The following is a 21700-nucleotide window of genomic DNA, read 5'->3' as shown; positions in this document are numbered from 1 at the left end:
ACGTACGCGGTCCCTACTAGTAAATTATTTTTTTAACTGTCGACTGTATCTTTTTACCCTATGGCTGAGAGCAAGTTTGAGCATGTTTTTCCTTCGAAATTGTGCATAGGCTCCATTTCTTCACACCTAGTCTCCATGGAAAGAGGTCGATTATGCATTTTTTTTTGTTTTTCTTACACATTTGATAAATTTTATTTATGTTTTCAATTTAAATTCATTGATTTTGATTAGTTTTTATTTTATATTTTGTTACCAATATCAGATTCTGAAAATCCAGAACCACAACAAGACTTACTTCAAAACCCACAACAAACCCCACAACAAAACCCTCAGGATACACCTCCAGCTCCTCCTTTAGATCATACAACAACTACACAGGAGGATTTGCTTAATCAGTTAGGGCAAAACATTGCTAAAATAACTAGCTTGATCACCATTTATCCCTTGCCATTAGCCTAGAAACATTGGCTAGTGGTGCCACTGCAATTTTGAGTCAGACTATAAAATAGGGAAACTATAGAGATAGGTGTCGCACTTATTATACTGATGGGTTATCATATGATGCAGTGAAAAATAAAAAAATAAGTAAAGCACAAACATGTGCTCTTTTTGTTGATCCTAGAACTAGTGAGTCCTTACCTCTTAATGCAAAGAGGTTTCCCATACATTGGTGTACCAATGTGCAAATAGATAATCTTTTTTGGAATAGGTGGTGGATGGTCTTTGACGAACCACCTTGTAATAATTTTGAGGTTCCATTATATTTTTTGAGGAAAGTATATTGTGAGTATGTCCTCAATGAGTGGCCTAACTATTTTTATATGAGAGAGTTCCATGGTAGAGGTGGTAGCTTTGCCCAAGATAGACCTAGAGCCCGTAGGGTATTAGACTTGTAGAGTCGTCACCCCCAAGCACCCAAACCCAAGGTGGATGTGATGGTCCTAGTATCCCTGAAATAGTCGATGGAGCTATAGACTCTTCAAGTGGCCACAACATTGACTGATGCGATCATCCATCATGGGACATAGTTAGCACACCCTCTTGGCCCAAACGATGATCCATTAGATGAGGTAGTTGGTGTTGGTTAGCCCATTGAGCATGTGTGTCCTACTTGCTCAAGCATATGCACAGGGATGGATGTCAAGGCCAGTGCAGATGGTTCCACATCCCATCTATAAACGATTTGTGGGAGTAGATGTCAGACCCACATGACTGAGGATATGGTGCTGATGGATGAATTGATGGACATGTTGTTTGCTAGTCAGCCATAGACACAGGTGTGTTGATTTGAATTCATCATTTTATTTATCACTCACTTAAAATTTGTAATTGTAAATGAATTTTCATTTATAGATCAATTTAAATTGATACAAACAATATGCATTTCAGGATGCAGCAGTGGGTGTTAATACACCATCTGATATTCCTCCCGCAGTTATTGCTGTTGCAACTTCGACACCTGGGGTATAAATTTTGTAACATGTTAAAATAGAATAGTACATTGAATTCAAAAATTTTTATAAGATATACTAACTCTCTTTAATGCTTGACAATTTTTTGTTTTGTGGGTGTTGACAGGGGACCAAATGTCCCACATTGATGATGTCATGTTCTCAGCGATCAATTTTTGCCTACAAAGCTATGCGGTATCATATTTTGTACACCTTATTTTATGTATTTTTTTGATCGATTATGCAAGTCATTTAATTTTAGATTTTTTAAATTATATTTAATATTATCTACTAATATCCCTTGTGTTAATTTTGTTTGTTTTAGGGTACCCCCTCTGTGTCTAGGTCTCGTCCTGAGCGAAAGAAATCCTTGATGACGCCTAAACATGGGAAGAAGTTAATTGAACATATTTTTAATCGTACAATTGTTTGAAAAGGTTGAAATTGTATTAGTTGGAATTTGTAGATTGATTAGTGTTTTTTGTCTGTTTTATATATGGCGGCCATTGGGCTTTGTATATTTGTTGAATGCACCTGATACACTTGAGGATCGAGAGAGGGAAGAGGTATGTATCTCTACTTTATTCTCTTGATTTGCTAATTATATGCATGTGTACATGTAAACTTGTGATAAATTATAATCTTATCATTTTTCATACATGAAATATCCATATCCGCTTCATCAATGGTGAGCCCACCTACGTGTACTGGAGAAGCATCTTAGGCTCTGGTGCACTTTTGGTTTATATATTGCATTAATTGTATTTAACCTACAATACTTATCATTATATTAATTATATTTAATATTTAATCATTTTTTGTATAGGTAATAGCCACAACTACTCCATCAATGGCGAGCACTCCTCAGACTACTGGGGAAGCATCTGAGGATTCGGTAAACTTTTGTTCTCTATATTGTAGATTTTTATTGTTTTTGATCTATATATGTTAGTACATTGTATTAATTATATTTAATCTACAATAGGCCCCTACGCGGTTCAGCCATAACTTGGATCCTTTCAAGTTTGTGTTCAAGAAAAATCCTAAGAGTGACAAGGAGAAGAGAAAGAAGACAATAGATCCTAGATCAACAAATGAAGTAATCTACATTTCAAATGCAAAGAAATTATGGTTAAATGCATAGTTATGTTGATAATTGTGAAATATTTTCTGCAAAAGCATTCTAACTTGGCTTTTGAATTGTGGTTATGCAACCATCTACAAAGCCATGTACTACATCAAAGAGGCTAGATTTTGATGATCCACCACAAGTATAGGATCATATAGTGTTAGTTGTGGTCATTGAATGACCAATACATATAGATATATTTTGCATTTTTATTGTATATCGATTTGGACATGGCATATGCCACATTTTTGTAAAACTTGTAATGACTTGACATATATGCCTTTTTTGATATATATAAATGTTCAATGTGTTTCTTACTCTGCATTTTGATATATATAAATGATTATTTATAAAGAATTTGTTCGGTGTATTTTGTGGCTGCCCTTTTATAAAGCTAAATGAATATTTACCTATGCAATCAACAATATGAATATAAACAACCAAAATCTATGATATAAAGCATAGCAATTATGGAAGATGATTTGATAAACTTTGTAAAACATTGAATTAACCCTACAAAACTCTTTGTCTCAATCAAAATGAATTCAAAGGTAATGGTCAGATTTGATCTATGGTAATGATCACTGCATGCTTTTGATTCCTTTCATCAAATTTTGGTTTTTTTCTTGTTTTCCATTTGTTTTATCTAAATAAGGTTACTTGGGACTGTAGCGTCCTAAAATTGTGACACTTGCAATTTCGACTGCATTTGGGTCTTCACGATGGCGGCGCAACACGGAACTTGAATGGAGACCCTGAAACTTGTTCATGACATCAAAAACTGCATTTTTCAGCACCCTGGCCTGATCCTCCTTGCACCCTGCTGTCCCTGGAGGTGGGACCATGGCGCCCAGTGCCCTGGTCCTTAAGGACCATGGCGCCTAGTGCCCTAGTCCCCCAGGACCATGGCGCCCAGCGCCCTGGTCCCTAGCCCTATTTTGGGCCCGGTCTCTTTTGGGCATCGGGTCTTTAAGTTTGCAAATTGGAAAATAATGTTTCCTGGTCAGCCTAAGGTCGGGAAAATTAGTCTATTAGCCCTAATTGACAAGTATATAAACTACTTTTCCTCTCCTAGAAAGGGAGGAAGGACATAGATGGAAAAGAGGGCGAAAGCGATATTCAAACATTCAAGCATTCAAGCATTCAAGCATTCCTTCAAGCAATTGAGCATTCTAAGTCTCCATTCAAGGCTAGGTGTTGCATTCAAGACAAGGATTCAACCATTGAAGAGGAGATCACATACAACATACAACATACTACATACATTACACCTTCACATGTAAGAATACAAACATTCTTACAACAAGGTATCAGTACTTGTTTACATTACAAACATTTACATTTACAGCATTCTCATTTCTTGGTTAATTCCAAAACCAGGGTTTGACCTAAAGGCAAACCCCTCATCCCTAACCCCCCAATCGTCCTCTCTTTTCTATGTGTAGGTTGTAGGTACGCGACTGTAATTGAAGATCTGGAATCCTTGTGCAGAGACGAACAGATCCACCTTCGTTTCGCGGATTTTTCGGAGGACCGTGTGCACGCCGGGCGCCATCGTCCCATCAAATTTTGTTCAAATTTGCAGGACAACACCGTCTCGACATTTTACTACTAATTCCAGGTTTGCAGCTTCATCCCATAACCCTGTCTCTGTTTATAAGCGAATCTTTCCTACTTTACATGCATTCCTAGTTCAATCTTTCTATCTACATTCTTTACAAAAGAGGGTATCCTTGATGTCTTAACCCTTGAAACTCATATAGAATCCAATCTTGAATTGCGTGGGATTGGATCTTGTGGGTTTCAACCCCTCTTTTGAATGTAAAGTCTCTCCTAAGTGAAAACCATCAACCCTAGTGACTCTCCCTTCTCTCTCCTTGGAGTTGGGGAGGGGAGAACAACTAGGGTTCAATTTTTCCGCTTTACATTTTGGTGAACCCGATGTGAACATCCTCATTCTGATTATCCATGGTTAGATCTGAAAATTTGCTTCCCTAATTACATTTCCATGTTTGATCTTTTGCAAATTTTAGAGGTTGATTGCATAAAAAACCCTAAAATTTTCTTTTTAAGTAATTAAACTTGTGAAACGTTTAATTGTTAATGCTTGTTTCAGATCTATCCTTCTATTGCAAATTGTCAATTCATATTTGTGTTTTTTAATTCTAAAAATTAAGTGGTTAAATGTCAAAACCCTAATTTTTAAGACCTTCTTGATTCAACCTTTAACTGATAATTTCACTAATCAAAACACTTCCAAATTGGCTGTAACTTTGGATTCCGCAATAAAATCACAATATCTCTCATCCCTGAAAATTTGGAAAAAAGTTGCGAGGACCGTGTGCACCCCGAGCGCCATCATCCCCGACATTTTTTCCAAAATTTTGGGAGCTAGATCTTACTGTATTTTTCTGCTAAAATCTAGAATTTTGGTTGATTTTATCAATTTTAACACCTTCAAAATTAAAGTCAAAGTTGGTCTAGCGATTTCTTGGATTGAGGCTTCTAATCATTCAAAAATTGTTGAAATTGAAATTTGTATCAAAATTGTGTTTCTTATAGTCCTAAATCTGAAAAGTGTGTTAGCATTCATTCGAAATTTCAGTGTTTTATTCAAATTTTTGCAGTTTGTGACTTTTGAAATTAAGTGTTTAATTGCAACAACCTTGATTTCCACTTTCAAATTCGAATTTTGCATGAAATCGAGTCAATTTTTAAATTTCAAAGCCTACATTGCTTTCAACATTCCCTCTAAAATCATAAAATTCGAAATTTCAGTTTCCCTCTCTTTTTCAAAATTCAAATTTTACATTTTTCAACAATCTTGGTAGGGTTCAATTTTGAGATTACAACTTTAATTTGGCCTATCTACAGATCGTAAAATCACTCAATTTTTTCAGATTAGCTTTAAAATCATCATAAATTTCATCCCTAAAAATTTTGAAAAAATTTGCGAGGACCATGTGCACTCCGTTCGCCACGATCCCGGACATTTTTTCCGAAATTTCGGGAGATTGTCCTGATTGCATTTAACAGCTTAAATCTAGGAGATTGGCTGATTTTATTGAAATTTGCTGCCTCTAAAATTCAAAATCTTCTCTCTTTCTTTAGTGCATGAGTTTTACAACAATAAGCCCTACTTACACTATTCCAGTTAGACGAAGCCTTAGAATTAAGTGTTTCCAAGGTTTAATTACCGAGGAGATGGAACCTAATTTGAATGGCCTTTTTAACGAGGACATGGGTAATTCCTCTAATCTTCTTAATGATGAAGAAGCTCTCCATGAGGTTTCTGTAGAACAACTTTCAAAATTGGATAACCAATTTGATGATTTTTGACAATGGATGTCTCAAGAATACCCTGATAGTGAAGCTCTTTCATTAATTGAGGGTCTAAAACGTATGGTTCAAAGTGATAAGAATGGAATTGATATTTTGCGTGGTATTGCACACATTGTGGACTCGAATGTGATGCCTATGAAGAGTTGTGCCGAAACTTTAGGTTATACACAACCTCCTACTCAAGTTAATCATTCTATTCCTTTGACAACTTCTATTGCTAGTATACCTACTTTTACATCAAACAGAATGACTACTTCAATACAAGACATTCCTCCTATGATCACTAGTCATGGGGGCAATCCCTCTTCTTCAATCAACCCTCTTCCTTCATTCAATCCAACTTCTTCATTCATTCCTTCAATAAGTGTTCCTATTATATCTCCGCAAATGAACATGATGCAAGGGGGCAATTCATTTAACCCTTCCATTCCTCCTTGTAGTGTTCCTCCTCTCCAATCATCTCCTATGACTAACTATCATAGTGTCCCACCACCTTACTCTCTACCTTCTTTCAATAACATAACACCTCCATCACAATCTAACATGTCTAATATGAACTCTTCGACTGAAGCGACCATTAACAATCTTGCACAAACTGTCTCTTCCTTACAGCAACAAATTGCTTCTATGAATCAATCTAAGTTTAGTGTGCCCACATTTGATGTTTCGAGCCCACTTTCTCTTGACATTGTTCGAGCTATCCCCCCTAAACATGTTGAAATTCCGCATTTGGAGCTTTATAATGGTAAGGGTGATCCTCTAACACATGTTAAGACCTTTCAAACAATATGCACCGATTTTGGTTATGACCAAAGGTTGCTTGCAAAACTATTTACTAGAACATTAAGAGATAAAGCCCTACAATGGTATTGCTCATTGCCTTCCTATTCTATTACATCTTTCGAACAACTTGCAAATGCTTTCATTCAACAATTTCAAAACAATATAAGTCCTAAAGTTACTTTGATTGATTTAATGCATTGTAAACAAGGTGTTAAAGAAAAATTGACTGATTTCATTGGTAGATATAAGCATTTGTATGCTCAAATTTCTTTTCCAGTGCCTGACAATGATATTCAAAGAATCTTTATTTCTAATTTAAAAAAAGATATTAGAGAAAAACTCCTATTTTCTGAGTTTACTTCTTTCCAACAGTTGTGCGCAACTCTTCACAATTATCAACTGACTGTGAGTCAAATGCAACAAGCAAATCCTATGGCTCCGAGTGATAAGGGTGATAGTAGTCAACAACCATTTGGGAAGTTTAAACCGAATAGAGAGTCCATTAAATTCAATGAAAACATCATCAACAACAATGTGAATGTGGCATCAGGTGTACCTCCTATTGCTAAGTTTTTCAAGAAAGAAAGAAAGTTTACTCCTTTGAATGAATCATTGCATAGTATTATGAATAAGTTATTGGAACAAAATGTTCTTACTCTTCCTCCTATAAAGCAAATAGATCCTACAAAGATTAATTCACCCTATTTTGATAACAAATCTTTTTGTCAATTTCATCATCATCCTAGGCATGATACTGAAAAATGTTTTGCTTTAAAGGGTAAAATTCAAGATTTGATTGATAATAATACTATCTCTGTTTCTGGTGTGAATGATAAAGGCAACACATCTGTAGCTCGTCCTAACCAAAATCTTTAGATTTTTACTGATTCATTGCCTTCTCATACCTCTAATGCGATTCATACTACTGATTCCTCTGTCTCACCTGATGATCTTGTGTCTATGACTCCGAATGTGATTAACTTTGTAGAGCAGCAGAAAATCCCTAAAGAACCTTCCATCACCTTTGATTCCAGTGAAACTATCAGGGCACCTGATGGTCCTTTATATATAGTTGCAAAAGTCAAGAATACACCTTGCCGTGGAGTGCTTATTGATCCTTCTTGTATGGTTAATGTCATTACTGAAGAATTTCTTTTTACTTTGCAATTGAATCAAGTGATCTATGATGAACCAAATGTGGTTGTGAAACTATTTGATGCATTTTCTTCTCCTGCAATTGGTTCTATTACATTACCTATTGAGGTCCATAACAAATCCCTTGATGTGGACTTTGCTATTATTCCATCATCCGAACAATTTCATGTGAAGCTAGGCTATCCTTGGCTGTCTTCCATGAAAGCTATTGCTTCTACTATTCACAAGTGTTTGAAATTTCCCCATAATGGTGAAGTTGTTACTGTCAATCATAGTCTCTTTAAACCAGCTGAAAGAACTTCTAGCGTTCCTATTGATTACTTTTGGCCTAAACAATTCCAATCTCTTCCTCCGAGAAGTGATCATCTTTTCAAATCTTATCAAAAGTGGAAAAAAGATATGATCCTATCTCTAAGTGAACCTAGAACACCCAAACTTGATATTCCTATCATTCTTGAGAAGGAAGTTCTTCCTTTGAAAGATAAAACTAATGTCTTTCCTCAAGAAGATTCCCAACCTATCCCTATGAATGTGACTATGCCTATGACTAATAAACTTCCTAAAAGTAGACCTATACCTCCTCATCATGATGGACTTGGTCTCCTTCCTAAACCAAATATTCCTCCTTTATATGGAGCAGTTCCTCCTCCTTCCTCTTATGGAGAGAAGAGACCTTCCTCTTCTCCTATTGTTCAACCTAAGAGACCACAACCCAAACACCCAAGTGATATGGATGAGAACATTCCTCCTCCTCAATCTTCGCAACTTCCTACTAAGACTAGACGAAATCGTTCTGCACGTGAACGCCGACGAAAGCGTCGTCTTAGAGCTCAAACTTTGCAATCCCCAAAAACCCCTTCAGCCAATATTATTCCATTTTCTCCTCAGCCAACGATTGAGCCGAAATCTCCTGAACATAAGATTCATGATGGTCTTGATCCTGTGTGAGTTAAAGATCCTATTTTTATAAATCTTGATGATGAAAATGTTACTCCTATTCATTCTGATAGTTAGTATGAATATGTTGATGTTGATAAACATCTATCTAACAAATTTTCTAAAGCACTTATCCTAGCTCCTAGACAAGACCAACGTGGCTTGGAACATGAACATAGCCCTTGTTTGGATCTTGTGATAGCTCCATCTGCTGTGTTGGATGTTCCTCCTCTAGCGTGTTTCCTACCTTCCCGAAATATTGATCAGCAAGATCAGGGGGTAGATGACGTGCTAGATTAGTTCATTAGCATATTAGATTCTCTCCTCCTCTCTTTTGTTACTTCTTCTATGTGTTACTCTCATTCTTCTATTTGTTGTCCTTAGTGTTGTCTACATGAGGATGATGCAAAACATTGAGATCTCTTTTGGGTCTCTCTCATGTTGACTCAAAAGACACATGTGTTCCCTTCTTCTAGGTGACCTTCCTTGATTGGGGAATGAAGAACAATTATGCATACATACATATGATATACATGAATTATCATACAGCATACTGACCCCGAGGAAAGGGAAGTCACCTTGTGCTTTGTGTTTTGTGTCTATTATCCTTGGGCTTATCTCACACTTGGGGGCTAAATCCTTGTGATAATGTGCTCCTTTCTCATTTCTTATATGTATCACTACCTTAAAGCAATGACCCCCGGTGAGGCGTGTACAATCGCTTTAATGTAGGGGGGCATACATCCCATTCATATCTTTTCAAGATACTTAAAAATTTCTTGACAAATTTAGCTTTGCCTTGAAAATTTTTGATATCTTTCTTGCATGACTCATAGTGAGGGAACCTTACTACTGACAGTCATGGCTCTCCCTTGTGATCTTCCCTTTTACTTTGTCAATCGAAGTCGTAAGATCCTTAGTCCACTGGGGGCTTGGTGTATCTTGCCTCCTTGACATGGTGAAAGTTTTTCAAAGTTGTTTCCTTGTACTTTACCGGAAGTATGAGCGTACGCTTATACTCCTGCTAAAGTGGGGGCTAAATGTAGCATCGTAAAATTGTGACACTTGCAATTTTGACTGCATTTGGGTCTTCACGATGGCGGCGCAACACGGAACCTGAATGGAGACCCCGAAACTTGTTCATGACATCAAAAACTACATTTTTCAGCACCCTGGCCTGATCCTCCTTGCACCCTGTTGTCCCTGGAGGTGGGACCATGGCGCCTAGCGCCCTGGTCCCTGGCCCTATTTTGGGCCTGGTCTCTTTTGGGCATCGGGTCTTTAAGTTTGCAAATTGGAAAATAATGTTTCCTGGTTGGCCTAAGGTCGGGAAGATCAGTCTATTAGCCCTAGTTGACAAGTATATAAACTACTTTTCCTCTCCTAGAAAGGGAGGAAGGACATAGATGGAAAAGAGGGTGAAAGCGATATTCAAACATTCAAGCATTCAAGCATTCCTTCAAGCAATTGAGCATTCTAAGTCTCCATTCAAGGCTAGGTGTTGCATTCAAGACAAGGATTCAACCATTGAAGAGGAGATCACATACAACATACAACATACTACATACATTACACCTTCGCATGTAAGAATACAAACATTCTTACAACAAGGTATCAGTACTTGTTTACATTACAAACATTTACATTTACAACATTCTCATTTCTTGGTTAATTCCAAAACTGGGGTTTGACCTAAAGGCAAACCCCTCATCCCTAACCCCCCAATCGTCCTCTCTTTTCTGTGTGTAGGTTGCAGGTACGCGGCTGTAATTGAAGATCTGGAATCCTTGTGCAGAGACGAACATATCCACCTTCGTTTCACGGATTTTTCGGAGGACCGTGTGCACGCCGAGCGCCATCGTCCCATCAACTTTCTCTCAAATTTGCAAGACAACACCGTCTCGACATTTTACTACTAATTCCAGGTCCGCAGCTTCATCCCATATCCCTATCTCTGTTTATAAGTGAATCTTTCCTACTTTACATGCATTCCTAGTTCAATCTTTCTATCTACATTCTTTACAAAAGAGGGTATCCTTGATGTCTTAACCCTTGAAACTCATATAGAATCCAATCTTGCATTGCGTGGGATTGGATCTTGTGGGTTTCAACCCCTCTTTTGAATGTAAAGTCTCTCCTAAGTGAAAACCATCAACCCTAGTGACTCTCCCTTCTCTCTCCTTGGAGTTGGGGAGGGGATAACAACTAGGGTTCGATTTTTCCGCTTTACAGGGACCATTAATGATCATTTGAAGTCATTTGTGAAAGTTTGGGGTCATTTGGATAAAAGATGTAAAAGTTGCTTAGTTGTTGTCAAAGTTGTCAAAGTTTCATCATGGGCAAAAACCAACATCATGAGTGCATCTAGGTCGGAATTTTTATGCTAGGCATGCTCCTATTATTCCTCCCAACGCACAAAGATCGTCGAGAGCCATGGCCTACCGATGCAATCTCTCAAGTGCCCCGAGTCCAAAAAAATGTCAAACTTTGATGAACTATTTCTAGCAATCTAGGATGCATATAATCATTCCGTTTGAACCTATAGGGTCATGTGAGGCTCGTCTACAATGACCTATCTCAGTTTTTTACGACTCGGAGCCATTTTCAAATGGTAGCATTTTTTTACCTGCTACAAAAATCATCAGTGGCATGCAATGCAAAGTTGCAGGATATGATAGATTTGATTATGTTCATTGTTCACCCCAACAATAAGAATAATAACTCTAATTAAAGTCTCAATCCAAAGTGTGGATATTCATTTGGTAAAGTCACTATTTCCATAGCTAGTGTTCATTTGATTGTCAACCTAGGGACGTAGTACTTGAAATGGGTTTGCATTATATATGCACTAAGTTCTTGCAACAACTATTCTGCAACAACTAACATTATGTGGAAAAAGGTAAAAAAGAATGAAAACTATGGAAAGGCTACATGAAGACTTATGCATAAATTCATAAAAGCAATGCTGGATAAATTTAGTATGGATAAAAAAAAATTACTCTGTTCTGGCTTGGCTATAGGAACAATTAGTGGATCTGTTTCCAGTGGTTGTAGGAACAGTCAATGCAAAAACTTCTACTACAACTAAGGAAATGTAGCGTCCTAAAATTGTGACACTTGCAATTTCGACTGCATTTGGGTCTTCACGATGGCGACGCAATGTTGAACCTGAATGGAGACCCCGAAACCTAATTACGACACCAAAAACTGCATTTTCTGCACCTTGGCCTGATCCTTCCTTGCACCCTGCTGTCCCGGGAGGTGGGACCATGGTGCCCAGCACCCTGGTCCTTTAGGACCATGGCGCCCAGTGCCCTGGTCCCCCAGGACCATGGCGCCCAGCGCCCTGGTCCCTGGCCCTATTTTGGGCCCGGTCTCTTTTGGGCATCGGGTCTTTAAGTTTGCAATTCGGGAAATAATGTTTCCTGGTCAGCCTAAGGTCGGGAAAATCAGTCTATCAACCCTAATTGACAAGTATATAAACTACATTTCCTCTTCCAAAAAAGGGAGGAAGACATATGTGTGCAAAAGGCGGAAGTGATATTCAAACATTCAAACATTCAACCATTCAAGCATTCCTTCAAATAATTGAGCATTCTAAGTCTCCATTCAAGGCTAGGTGTTGCATTCAAGACAAGGATTCAACCATTGAAGAAGAGATCACATACAACACACAACATACAACATTCATTACACCTTCGCATGTAAGAATACAAACATTCTTACAACAAGGTATCAGTACTTGTTTACATTACAAACATTTACATTTACAACATTCTCATTTCTTGGTTAATTCCAAAACCGGGGTTTGACCTAAAGGAAAACCCCTCATCCCTAACCCCCCAATCATCCTCTCTTTTCTGTGTGTAGGTTGTAGGTACGCGGCTGTAATTGAAGATCTGGAATCCTTGTGCAGAGACAAACATATCCCCCTTCATTTCGCGGATTTTTTGGAGGACCGTGTGCACGTCGGGCGCCATCGTCCCGTCAACTTTCACTCAAATTTGCAAAACAGCACCGTCTCAACATTTTACTACTAATTCCAGGTCCGTAGCTTCATCCCATATCCCTATCTCTGTTTATAAGCGAATCTTTCCTACTTTACATGCATTCCTAGTTCAATCTTTCTATCTACATTCTTTACAAAAGAGGGTATCCTTGATGTCACAACCCTTGAAACTCATTTAGAATCCAATCTTGCATTGCGTGGGATTGGATCTTGTGGGTTTCAACCCCTCTTTTGAATGTAAAGTCTCTCCTAAGCGAAAACCATCAACCCTAGTGACCTCCCTTCTCTCTCCTTGGAGTTGGGGAGGGGAGAACAACTAGGGTTTGATTTTTCTGCTTTACATTTTGGTGAACCCGACGTGAACATCCTCATTCTGATTATTCATGGTTAGATCTGAAAATTTTGCTTTCCTAATTATATTTCCATGTTTGATCTTTTGCAAATTTTAGAGGTTGATTGCATAAAAACTCTAAAATTTTCTTTTTAAGTAATTGAACTTGTGAAATGTTTAATTGTTAATGCTTGTTTCAGATCTACCCTTCTATTGCAAATTGTCAATTCATATTTGTGCTTTAATTCTGAAAATTAAGTGGTTAAATGTCAAGACCTTCTTGATTCAACCTTTGATGATAATTTCACTAATCAAAACACCTCCAAATCAGCTGTAACTTTGGATTCCGCAATAAAATCACAATATATTTCATCCATGAAAATTTGGAAAAAAGTTGCGAGGACCGTGTGCACCCTGAGCCCCATCGTCCTGGACATTTTTTCTGAAATTTCGGGAGCTAGATCTTACTGTATTTTTCTGCTAAAATCCAGAATTTTGGCTGATTTTATCAATTCTAACACTTTCAAAATTAAAGTCAAAATTGGTCTAGTGATTGCTTGGATAAAGATTTATAATCATTCAAAAAATTGTTGAAATTGAAATTTGTATCAAAATTGTGTTCCTTACTATCCTAAATCTGAAAAGTGTGTTGGCATTCATTCGAAATTTCAGTGCTTTATTCAAATTTTTACAATTTGTGACTTTTGAAATTAAGTGTTTAATTGCGGTAACTCTGATTTCCACTTTCAAATTTGAATTTGGCATGAAATCGAGTCAACTTTTAAATTTCAAAGCCTGCATTGCTTTCAGTATTCCTTCTAAAATCATAAAATTCAAAATTTCAGTTTCCCCCTCTTTTTCAAGATTCAAAATTTACATTTTTCAACAATCTTGGTAGGGTCCAATTTTGAGGTTGCAACTTTAATTTGGCCTATCCACAGATCGTAAAATCACTCAATTTTTTCAGATTGGATTTAAAATCATCATAACTTTCATCCCTGAAAATTTTGAAAAAAGTTGCAAGGACCATGTGCACTCCGTTCGCCACGGTCCCTGACATTTTTTCCGAAATTTCGAGAGATTATCCTGATTGTATTTAACAGCTTAAATCTAGGAGATTGGCTAATTTTATTGAAATTTTCTACCTATAAAATTCAAAATCTTCTCTCTCTCTTTTGTGCATGAGTTTTACAACAATAAGCCCTACTTACACTATTCCCATTAGACGAAGCCTTAGAATTAAGTCTTTTCAAGGTGTAATTACCAAGGAGATGGAACCTAATTTGAATGGCATTTTTAATGAGGACATGGGTAATTCCTCTAATCCTCTTAATGATGAAGAAGCTCTCCATGAGGTTTCTGTAGAACAACTTTCAAAATTGGATAACCAATTTGATGATTTTCAACAATGGATGTCTCAAGAATACCCTAATAGTGAAGCTCTTTCATTAATTGAGGGTCTAAAACGTATGGTTCAAAGTGATAAGAATGGAATTGATATTTTGCATGGTATTGCACACATTGTGGATTCAAATGTGATGCCTATGAAGACTTGTGCCGAAACTTTAGGTTATACACAACCTCCTACTCAAGTTAATCATTCTATTCCTTTGACAACTCCTATTGCTAGTATACCTACTTTTACATCAAACATAATGACTACTTCAATACAAGACATTCCACCTATGATCACCAGTCATGGGGGCAATCCCTCTTCTTCAATCAACCCTCTTCCTTCATTCAATCCAACTTCTTCATTCATTCCTTCAACGAGTGTTCCTATTATATCACCACAAATGAACATGACGCAAGGGGACAATTCGTTTAATCATTCCATTCCTCCTTGTAGTGTTCCTCCTCTCCAATCATCTCCTATGACTAACTATCATAGTGTCCCACCACCTTACTCTCAATCAATACCTTCTTTCAATAACATAATACCTCCATCACAATCTAACACGTCTAATATGAACTCTTCGACTGAAGCGACCATTAACAATCTTGCACAAACTGTCTCTTCTTTACAACAATAAATCGCCTCTATGAATCAATCTAAGTTTAGTGTGCCCACATTTGATGTTGCGAGCCCACTTTCTCTTGACATTGTTCGAGCTATCCCCCCTAAACATGTTGAAATTCCGCATTTGGAGCTTTATAATTGTAAGGGTGATCCTCTAACACATGTTAAGACCTTTCAAACAATATGTACCAATTTTGCTTATGACCAAAGGTTACTTGCAAAATTGTTTACTAGAACATTAAGAGATAAAGCCCTACAATGGTATTGCTCATTTCCTTCTTATTCTATTACTTCTTTCGAACAACTTGCAAATGCTTTCATTCAACAATTTCAAAACAATATAAGTCCTAAAGTTACTTTGGTTGATTTAATGCATTGTAAACAAGGTGTTAAAGAAAAAGTGACTGATTTCATTGGTAGATATAAGCATTTGTATGCTCAAATTTCTTTTCCAGTGCCTGACAATGATATTCAAAGAATCTTTATTTCTAATTTACAAAAAGATATTAGAGAAAAACTCCTGTTTTCTGAGTTTACTTCTTTCCAACAGTTGTGCGCAACTCTTCACAATTATCAATTGACTGTGAGTCAAATGGAACAAGCAAATCCTATGGCTCCGAGTGATAAGGGTGATAGTAGTCAACAACCATTTGGGAAGTTTAAACCGAATAGAGAGTCCATTAAATTCAATGAAAACATCATCAACAACAATGTGAATGCGGCATCAGGTGTACCTCCTATTGCTAAGTTTTTCAAGAAAGAAAGAAAGTTTACTCCTTTGAATGAATCATTGCATAGTATTATGAATAAGTTATTGGAACAAAATGTTCTTACTCTTCCTCCTATAAAGCAAATAGATCCTGCAAAGATTAATTCACCCTATTTTGATAACAAATCTTTTTGTCAATTTCATCATCATCCTAGGCATGATACTGAAAAATGTTTTGCTTTAAAAGGTAAAATTCAAGATTTGATTGATAATAATACTATCTCTGTTTCTGGTGTGAATGATAAAGGCAATACATCTGTAGCTCCTCCTAAGCAAAATCTTCAGATTTTTACTAATCCATTACCTTCTCATACCTCTAATGCGATTGATACTAATGATTCCTCTGTCTCACCTGATGATCTTGTGTCTATGACTCCGAATGTGATTAACTTTGTAGAGCAACAGAAAATCCCTAAAGAACCTTCCATCACCTTTGATTGTAGTGAAACTATCAGGGCACCTGATGGTCCTTTATATATAGTTGCAAAAGTCAAGAATACACCTTGCCGTGGAGTGCTTATTGATCCTTCTTGTATGGTTAATATCATTACTGAAGAATTTCTTTTTACTTTGCAATTGAATCAAGTGATCTATGATGAAACAAATGTGGTTGTGAAACTATTTGATGCATTTTCTTCTCCTGCAATTGGTTCAATTACATTACCTATTGAGGTCCATAACAAATCCCTTGATGTGGACTTTGCTATTATTCCATCATCCGAACAATTTCGTGTGAAGCTATGCTATCCTTGGCTGTCTTCCATGAAAGCTATTGCTTCTACTATTCACAAGTGTTTGAAATTTCCCCATAATGGTGAAGTTGTTACTGTCAATCATAGTCTCTTTAAACTAGATGAAAGAACTTCTAGCGTTCCTATTGATTATTTTTGGCCTAAACAATTCCAATCTCTTCCTCTGCGAAGTGATCATCTTTTCAAATCTTATCAAAAGTGGAAAAAAGATATGATCCTATCTCTAAGTGAACCTAGAACACCCAAACTTGACATTCCTATCGTTCTTGAGAAGGAAGTTCTTCCTTTGAAAGATAAAACTAATGTCTTTCGTCAAGAAGATTCCCAACCCATCCCTATGAATGTGACTATGTCTATATCTAATAAACTTCCTAAAAGTAGACCTATACCTCCTCGTCATGAGGGGCTTGGTCTCCTTCCTAAACTGAATATTCCTCCCTTATATGGAGCAGTTCCTCCTCCTTCCTCTTATGGAGAGAAGAGACCTTCCTCTTCTCCTATTATTCAACCTAAGAGACCACAACCTAAACACCCTAGTGAAAAGGATGAGAACATTCCTCCTCAATCTTCTCAACTTCCTACTAAGACTAGACGGAATCGTTCTGCACGTGAACGCCGATGAAAGCGTCATCTTAGAGCTCAAGCAGCTACTTCTCAAACTTTGTAATCCCCAAAAACACCTTCAGCCAGTATTATTCCATTTTCTCCTCAGCCGATGATTGAGCCGAAATCTCCTAAACATAAGATGCATGATGGTCTTGATCTTGTGCGAGTTAAAGATCCTATTTTTATAAATCTTGATGATGATATAGATGAAAATGTTATTCATGATGAAAATGTTACTCCTATTCATTCTGATAGTGAGTATGAATATGTTGATGTTGATAACCATTTATCTAACGAATTTTCTAAAGCACTTATCCTGGCTCCTAGACAAGAACAACGTGGCTCAGAACATGAACATAGCCCTTGTTTGGATCTTGTGATAGCTCCATCTGCTGTGTTGGATGTTCCTCCTCTGGCGTGTTTCCTACCTTCCCAAAATATTGATCAGCAAGATCAGGTGGTAGATGACGTGCTAGACTAGTTCATTAGCATAGCAGACTCTCTCCTCCTCTCTTGATCTCTTTTGTTACTTCTTCTATGTGTTATTCTCATTCTTCTATTCATTGGCCTTAGTTTTGTCTACTTGAGGACGATGCAAAACATTGAGATCTCTTTTGGTCTCTCTCATGTTGACTCAAAAGACACATGTGTTCCCTTCTTCTAGGTGACCTTCCTTGATTGGGGAATGAAGAACAATTATGCATACATACATATGATATACATGAATTATCATACAGCATACTGACCCCGAGGAAAGCGAAGTCACCTTGTGCTTTGTGTTTTGTGTCTATTATCCTTGGGCTTATCTCACACTTGGGGGCTAAATCCTTGTGATAACATGCTCCTTTCTCATTTCTTATATGTATCACTGCCTTAAAGCAATCACCCCCGATGAGGCATGTGCGATCGCTTTAACGTAGGGGGGCATACATCCCGTTCATATCTTTTCAAGATACTTGAAAATTTCTTGACAAATTTAGCTTTGCCTTGAAAATTTTTGGTATCTTTCTTGCATGACTCATAGTGAGGGAACCTTACTACTGACAGTCATGGTTCTCCATCGTGATCTTCCCTTTTACTTGTTCAATCAAAGTCGTAAGATCCTTAGTCCACTGGGGGCTTGGTGTATCTTGCCTCCTTGACGTGGTGAAAGTTTTTCAATGTTGTTTCCTTGTACTTTACCGGAAGTATGAGCGTACGCTTATACTCCCACTAAAGTGGGGGCTAAATGTAGCATCCTAAAATTGCGACACTTGCAATTTTGACTGCATTTGGGTCTTCACGATGGCGGTGCAACATTGAACCTGAATGGAGACCCCGAAACCTATTTACGACACCAAAAACTGCATTTTCTGCACCTTGGCCTGATCCTACCTTGCACCCTACTGTCCCGGGAGGTGGGACCATGGCACCCAGCGCCCTAGTCCTTCAGGACCATGGTGCCCAGTGCCCTGGTCCCCTAGGACCACGGCGCCCAGTGCCCTGGTCGCTGGCCCTATTTTGGGCCCGATCTCTTTTGGGCATCGGGTCTTTGAGTTTGCAATTCGGGAAATAATGTTTCCTGGTCGGCCTAAGGTCGGGAAAATCAATCTATTAGCCCTAATTGACAAGTATATAAACTACATTTCCTCTTCCAAAAAAGGGAGGAAGACATATGTGTGCAAAAGGCGGAAGTGATATTCAAACATTCAAACATTCAACCATTCAAGCATTCCTTTAAACAATTGAGCATTCTAAGTCTCCATTCAAGGCTAGGTGTTGCATTCAAGACAAGGATTCAACCATTGAAGAGGAGATCACATACAACACACAACATACAACATTCATTACACCTTCGCATGTAAGAATACAAACATTCTTACAACAAGGTATCAGTACTTGTTTACATTACAAACATTTACATTTACAACATTCTCATTTCTTGGTTAATTCCAAAACCGGGGTTTGACCTAAAGGCAAACCCCTCATCCCTAACCCCCCAATCGTCCTCTCTTTTCTATGTGTAGGTTGCAAGTACACGACTGTAATTGAAGATCTGGAATCCTTGTGCAGAGACGAACAGATCCCCCTTTGTTTCGTGGATTTTTCGGAGGACCGTGTGCATGGCGGGCGCCGTCGTCTTGTCAAATTTCACTCAAATTTGCAGAACAGCACCATCTCGACATTTTACTGCTAATTCCAGGTCCGTAGCTTCATCCCATATCCCTATCTTTATTTATAAGCGAATCTTCCTACTTTACATGCATTCCTAGTTCAATCTTTCTATCTACATTCTTTACAAAAGAGGGTATCCTTGATGTCACAACCCTTGAAACTCATTTAGAATCCAATCTTGCATTGCGTGGGATTGGATCTTGTGGGTTTCAACCCCTCTTTTGAATGTAAAGTCTCTCCTAAGTGAAAACCATCAACCCTAGTGACTCTCCCTTCTCTCTCCTTGGAGATTGGGGAGGGGAGAACAACTAGGGTTCGATTTTTCCGCTTTACAGGAAAGAAAACTAATTTTAACGAACACACAGGATCACTCACCAAGTGGGCCCCCTTGGATGAGTGATACCATTTTTCTCGAAAACAACTCTTAACAGATCAAAATAACATAACTTTATTCATTGCTTTTTGAAAGTGATTAGATAGTTTTAATATGAAAAAGTAACTCAAGAATGATTATAAAAAATCATGTGCTCTATTCTTCTCCTTTCTATCTAACTAACATTGAGAAGAAGAAGAGCTCTTTATTAAAAAGAAATCAACTACAATAGACCACACAAATCATGCCCAGAAGAAGAGGTGGATGATTGACTGATAAAGAAGATAATTTGAGCTATGCTGTAGGAAACGTGGATCTAAACCAAACCACAGTCTTTGCATGCCATGGCGGTATTTGAAAATTCAATGCCTACTGAAGTTAGACATTATTAGTGCCGCTTGACTGCCCCACTTATCCCGTACCTTGCACTTGCTCAGGTTCTCTATAGTTTGATCTTCAGTTATCTCTTACGTATCCTTCCCTTCATCAGGGGAGATAGGAGAATATCCACTGCGACATAATTTATTACCTGCACTACAATAGAGATAACATCCAAGGACATGCATACACATTTTATTTAATTAACACATCTATTAATTCACATATGATATTACCCTAAATAATCCTCATGGCAACAAGAATAAATCATATGGTTGTAGGAATAAATGGCATGGCTGCAGGAATAGACTAGCAAAGATAAAACATGATTTAATAAGTTCAAGATTAACATATGGAATACATATAGTCAATTTCCAATACATCACTACTACTATGCAAACCAAAAGATAACAAAATCTCAAGAGTTTTGAGGATAAAAATATGACAAAGTCTCAACTCATCGTGCCCCCCAACTTTAAGAGCTTACTGATCCTATAGCAAAAGGAAAATTTCTGACTCTTGCACTAACTCTCAAATCACCAATGGTGCCTTGACCTGTTCCTCCTGAAGCCAAATTCGAATAGAATCCCTTCATTTTTTCCAGCCTGGACTATCTAGCTGATTCTTCTATGACTGCATCATAGGGCTGATCCATAGGCTGACATCCCAATAGTGGCCACATGAGAATATGAGGTTGAAAGATTAGTGGTAGCCAGTTTTTGGTCTTCTCTCTTCCTAACTATATATATCTGGGGGCTCTTTGCATAGCTGCTTGAAAATTTTGCAGTGAATAAGGTTCCCCCTACTTCAATTTATCTGGTAAGTTATTCCAGCGTTGAGTTAACCCATCTATTGCAACTCCATTGTCAATCTGAACTAAATGCTCATATGCCTGATAGATTTCTTCTCTCATTGGAAGCACTAGTTTTCTAACATCGTCCCTTACTAGTAATTTATGCCATTCATAATAAAGAACTCTTGGTTCTTTTGATTCTTTCCTTAATGGCAATGAACAGTCAAACTATAAATGTTTATATGCTCTGGCTTGTGCCCCCATGCTGATCTCATTTTGGATTCATGACATTAAAGCTTTGATATGGATATCCCCAATATATAAGAAAGGGTTCCACTCACTATCTGAGGGTACAACATAGTTATGTAAATAAAATTCACATAGAAAATTTTTCACAGCTGGTGAAGAGGTTTGGTAAGCATAAAAGAATTCTTCAGGGGTTTCTAAAGAGGGGCTAAGGTCCCTAACAATGCGGTTCAATTTGAAATTTAAATACCGCTCCTTCAAATTCACAGAATAAACCCTAGGAGGTGCCCTACATTGCATCAATTTGGGGACTATACTAGCAACTGTTTCAACCTTAGCCTCTAATTTCTCAATTTTGTTATCCCTCTTTTCAATTTCTTTTTGTTGTTTATCAATAATCCCTTGCAACCTAACCCTCTCTATTTCCCATTGTCTATAAAATGTTAAAGCAATGGATAAACTGCTTAGGGATG

This window comes from Cryptomeria japonica, chromosome 11 (assembly GCF_030272615.1).
Source record: "Cryptomeria japonica chromosome 11, Sugi_1.0, whole genome shotgun sequence".
Lineage (NCBI taxonomy): Eukaryota > Viridiplantae > Streptophyta > Pinopsida > Cupressales > Cupressaceae > Cryptomeria > Cryptomeria japonica.
This window is presented reverse-complemented; position numbering follows the sequence as displayed.